We start from the raw sequence: 6,000 nt of genomic DNA on the forward strand, positions 1-6,000 counted from the left end.
CTCCTGGGCTCAAACAATCCTTCAGCATCGGCCTCCCAAAGTGCTGGGATTACAGGCATGAGCCACCTCGCTCAGCCAGACATAGATTAATTGTTGCCTCAAGCTAGAGAAAAAGGGTGGAAGAATTGGGTATAACTGTTTTTTGTTTGTTTGAGACGGAGTCTCGCTCTATCGCCAGGCTGGAGTGCAGTGGCGCGATCTAGGCTCACTGCAACCTCCGCCTCCTGGGTTCAAGCGATTGTCCTGCCTCAGCCTCCTGAGTAGTTGGGATTACAGGCACCCGCCACCATACTCAGCTAATTTTTGTATTTTTAGTAGAGACGGGGTTTCACCGTGTTAGCCAGGATGGTCTCAATCTCTTGACCTCGTGATCTGCCCGCCTCAGCCTCCCAAAGTGCTGGGATTACAGGCATGAGCCACCGCGCCCAGCGGGTATATCTGCTATGGGAATGGGGTTTCTTTGTGGAGTGACCAAATGTTCTAAAATTGGCTGTGGTGGTGGTTGCACAACCCTGTGAACATGCTAAAAACCATTCAATCGTACTTTAGAGTGGTGAATTGTTTGGTATGTGAACCAAATCTCAATAAAGCTATTACCAAAAAAATTAGAGGATATTGGCCGGGTGCGGTGGCTCACACCAGTGGATCTGGCCGCTGCACTCCAGACTGGGTGACAAAGCGAGACTTCGTCTCAAAAAAAAAAAAAAAAAAATTAGAGGATATTGGATTACTTACCAATGAGAACCTTGGTTTACAACTACATTCAGACAACAAAACTGCCAGTGACCGAATGCTTCTGTACGCCACGCACTGCGCTTCCAGGATCCTCTCCCCCTTCATAAGAAATAAGAACAAGAGGCCGGGCACGGCAGCTCACGCCTGTAATCCCTGCACTTTGGGAGGCTGAGGCGGGTGAATCACCTGAGGTCAGGAGTTGGACACCAGCCTGGCCAACATGATGAAACCCTGTCTCTATTTTTTTTTTTTTTTTTTTTTTTTGAGACGGAGTCTTGCTCTGTCCCCCAGGCTGAAGAGCAGTGGCCGGATCTCAGCACACTGCAAGCTCCGCCTCCTGGGTTTACGCCATTCTCCTGCCTCAGCCTCCCGAGTAGCTGGGACTACAGGCGACCGCCACCTCGCCCGGCTAGTTTTTTGTATTTTTTAGTAGAGATGGGGTTTCACCGTGTTAGCCAGGATGGTCTCGATCTCCTGACCTCGTGATCCACCCGTCTCGGCCTCCCAAAGTGCTGGGATTACAGGCTTGAGCCACCGCGCCCGGCCCTTGTCTCTATTAAAAATACAAAAAAATTAGCTGGGCGTGGTGGCGGGTGCCTGTAGTCCTAGCTACTCAGGAGGCTGAGGCAGGAGAATTGCTTGAACCCGGCAGGCAGAGGTTGCAGTGAGCCGAGATCACGCCACTGTACTAGAGTAAACTCCGTCTCAAATAAATAAATCAATAAGAACAAAGCCAGGCGTGGTGGCTCATGCCTGTAATCCCAGCACTTTGGGAGGCCGAGGCGGGGGGATCACCTGATGTCATGAGTTTGAGACCAGCCTGCCCAACACGGTGAAACCCTGTCTCTACTAAAAACACAAAAATTAACCGCGCAAGGTGGCACACACCGTGATCCCAGCTACTCAGGAGGCTGAGGCAAGAGAATAACTTGAACCCGGGAGGCAGAAGTTGCAGTAAGCCAAGATTTGGTCACTGCACTCTAGCCTGGGTGACAAGAGTGAAACTCAAAGAAAAAAGGAAGAATCATTTCTCCTGTTTTACCAGTAGATCAACTGAGACTGAGTGCTATGTGACTTGCCTCAAAAGCGTTGTAATTCCTCTTCAGCCTATGTCAGGACTCTTGCACTTTTCTAACAGTGGAAACTTAGAAACAACTTTAACATCTACAAGAATCAATACAGGCTGGATGCGAGGCTCACGCCTGTAATCCTGGCACTTTGGGAGGCCAAGGCAGGCAGATCGCCTGAGTCCATGAGTTCAAGAACAGCCTAGGCAACATGGTGAAACCCCATCTCTACCAAAAATATAAAAACTTAGCTGGGTGTGGTGGCTCATGCCTGCGGTCCCAGATACTCTGGAGGCTGAGGTGGGAGGATCACCTAAGCCCAGGCGGTCAAGGCTGCAGTGAGCCAAGATGGTACCACTGCACTCCAGCCTGGGTGACAGTGAGATCTTATCTCAAAAAAAAAAAAAAAAAGTATAAATATAGTTCCACCATATCAGGCACCTTATTTGAAACCCACCCTGTTTATGCTTTTACCTCATTTAGTCATAAGAGTAAGGCGACAAGGTCAGTGCTCTTGATACAGGTGGGCTAGGGGAAGTCCCCATACGCCGGTGTGGGACCTCCACCCCAGCCAATGTCCAGGCTCTTGACACCATCTCAGGAAGGAACTAAAGGACAAGCAGGAAAATACTGTAAGTACAAAGAAGTATTGCGAAGTAAAAAGTACACACTCAATGCAGAGGAGTGCAGGTGAACTCGAAAGAGAGTCTCCTGCAGGGGGGTTTGGGGCTGCTACCTTTATGGGTTTCTTTTTTTTTTTTTTTTGAAACAGTCTCGCTCTGTCGCCAGGCTGGAGTGCAATGGCACGATCTCAGTTCACTGCAACCTCTGCCTCACAGGTTCCAGCAATGCTCCTGCCGCAGCCTCCTGAGTGGCCGGGACTATAGGCATGCACTATGGGTTTCTTTAATCAAGGAGTGGAATATTCATGAAGATTTCTAGAAAAAGGAGATTTTTGAGAACTGTGGTGCCACCCAGTTTTACACCAACTATGGGTGTTCCTGTAACTGTCCTGGTGCTGATGGGTGTGTGTTTATGTTAATGAGCATATAATGAGGTCCTAGGTGAGACCTAGATCATATGTAGGGCCTTGTTGGATCCAGCATGTCTTAGCCAGGTTGGTCCGCACCTAGGGTTTTCAAGAGTCTTATCAGCCCCTACTTGCTGCAACTATGTCAACAGTTTCCTTTTGCTAGTCATGTGAAACTGCTGCCTGGAATTTCCTATTCTCCCGTGACCAGCCTGTGTTATTCCTGTCTCACATTTTTTTTTTTTTTTTTTTTGAGATAGAGTCTCACCCTGTCGTCAGGCTGGAGTGCAGTTGCAGTGGTGTGATCTCAGCTCACTGCAACCTCCGACTCCTTGGTTCAAGCGATTCTCCTGCCTCAGCCTCCCGAGTAGCTGGGACTACAGGCACCTGCCACCACACCCGGCTAATTTTTGTATTTTTAGTTGAGACGGGGTTTCACCATGTTGGCCAGGATGGTCTCAATCTCTTGACCTCGTGATCCGCCCACCTCGGCCTCCCAAAGTGCTAGGATTACAGGTGTGAGCCACTGCGCCTGGCCTCCTGTCTTTTATTTTATTTGTACTTGTATTTTTATTTTTATGATGGAGTTTCGCTCCTGTTGCCCAGGGTAGGGTGCAAGTGCACGATCTTGGCTCACCGCAACCTCTGCCTCCCGGGTTCAATTCTCCTGCCTCAGCCTCCCGTGTAGCTGGGATTACAGGTGCCCGCCACCACGCCCGGTTAATTTTATATTTTTAGTAGAGATGGGGTTTCACCAAGTTGGTCAGGCTAGTCTCGAACTCCTGATCTCAGGTGATCCACCCGCCTTGGCCTCCCAAAGTGCTGGGATTACAGGCATGAGCCACCACGACCAGCTGTCTCACTCGTTTGCAATTTACAGGCAAGGAAACTGAGGCGCGGGGAGGTTAATGAACTGGGCTCAGCGTCACACAGGAAGGAAGGGACAGAGACGCCAGGTTCTGCCGTCTCCAATGCTCATATTAACCACTTGTTTTGCTTCTAACATCCCTGGGTGGAAAATTCCACAATCTCAAAGGATGGGCCTGAGTAGACAAAATAAGTTACAAAAGAGCATGGATCACATAGTCCCATTTCTTTTTTTTTTTTTTAAAGGCATACACATATGTCAGAGGCATTCCAACCACAGAGATTCCGTCTTGAATAGGAGCTTGGTAAAATAAGGCTGAGACCTACTGGGCTGCATTCCCAGGAGGTTAAGGCATTCTTAGTCACAGGATGAGATAGGAGGTTGGCACAAGATGCGGGTCACGAAGAGCTTGCTGATAAAACAGCATATGCACTAAAGAAGCCAGCCAAACCCCAGCAAAACCAAGATGGCGATGAGAGTGACCTCTAGCCATCCTCATGGCTCATTATACACTAATTATAATGCATTAGCATGCTAAAAGTCACACCCACCAACACCATGACAGCTTACAAATGCCATGGCAACATCATGAAGTTCCCCTATATGGTCTAAAAGGGGAAGGAACCCTCCGTTCTGAGAATTGCCTACCCCTTTCCTGGAAAACTCATGAATAATCTACACCTTGTTTAGCATATAGTCAAGAAATAACTGTAAGTATAATCACAATGAACAGCACAAGCCGCTGCTCTACCTGGAGGAGCCATTCTTTTATTCCTTTATTTTTATTGTATTTTATTATTATTATTATTATTCTTTTATTTTTTGAGACAGTGTCTTGCTCTGTCGCCCAGGCTGTACTGCAGTGGCACGATCTCGGCTCACTGCCAGCTCCGCCTCCCGGGTTCACGCCATTCTCCTGCCTCAGCCTCCCAGGACTACAGGCACTCGCGACCACGCCCGGCTAATTTTTTTTTTTCCAACAGAGACGGGGTTTCACGGTGTTAGCCAGGATGGTCTCGATCTCCTGACCTTGTGATCCACCCGCCTCGGCCTCCCAAAGTGCTGGGATTACAGGTGTGAGCCACCGCGCCCGGCCAATTTTATTTTTGAGACTGAGTTTCGCTCTTGTTCCCCAGGCTGGAGTGCAGTGGCGCAATCTCGGCTCACCGCAACCTCCACCTCCACCTCCCGGGTTCAAGCGATGCTCCTGTCTCAGCCTCTCCCGAGTAGCTGGGATTACAGGCGCTCGCCACCACGCCCGGCTAATTTTGTATTTTTAGTAGAGACGGGGTTTTTCTACGTTGGTCAGGCTGGTCTCAAACTCCCAACCTCAGGTGATCCGCCTACCTCGGCCTCCCAAAGTGCTGGGATTACAGGCGTTTGAGCCACTGTGCCCGGTCTGAGACTGAGCTTTTTTAATTCTTCCAATCACCAAGTTATTGAAACCATTTTTGCAAAAATTTTAACAATGAGAAAATTCTGACATCTCAAATCTGGCCGGGCACAGCGGCTCACGCCTGTAATCCCAACACTTTGGGAGACCGAGGCAGGTGGATCACCTGAGGTCAGGAGTTCAATACCAGCCTGGCAAACATGATGAAACCCCATCTCTACTAAAAATAGAAAAATCAGCCGGCCGTGGTGGCGGGCGCCTGTAATCCCAGCTACAAGTGAGACTGAGGCAGGAGAATCGCTTGAACCCAGGAGGCGGAGATTGCAGTTAGCTGACATTGCGGCACTGCACTCCAGCCTGGGCAACAGAGCGAGACTCCATCTCAAAAAAAAAAAAAAAAGTAAAAATAAGCCGGGCGCCGTGGCTCACGCCTGTAATCCCAACACTCTGGGGAACCGAGGCGGGTGGATTTGAGGTCAGGAGTTCGAAACCGGCCTCGCCAACGTGGTGAAACCCCATCTCTACTAAAAATACAAGAAAACGAGCCGGGCGTGGTGGTACATGCCTGTAATCCCAGCTACTTGGGAGGCTGAGGCACGAGAATCTCTTGAATCCAGGAGGCGGAGGCTGCAGTGAGCTGAGATTGCACCACTGCATTCCAGCCTGGGGTGACAGAGTGAGACCTCTCCAAATAAATAAATAAGAATAAAATAAAACCAACAAGCAGCAGGAGTCCAAAATCAGAAAACAAAGCGCAAACGTGCCTTAAATCAGTCATGTGCGACAAGCAGCTATAGTTAGGGTTTGGCCGCTGGCTCAGAGAAGCGCATCAGTGAGCTAAAGCCACAAAGCGCGGGGCTGGAGGTTTGGCTCCCAGTTTCCCCTCTCATCCAAGAAGCGAGGAAAT

This window comes from Macaca nemestrina, chromosome 20 (genome assembly GCF_043159975.1).
Source record: "Macaca nemestrina isolate mMacNem1 chromosome 20, mMacNem.hap1, whole genome shotgun sequence".
Taxonomy (NCBI): Eukaryota; Metazoa; Chordata; class Mammalia; order Primates; family Cercopithecidae; genus Macaca; species Macaca nemestrina.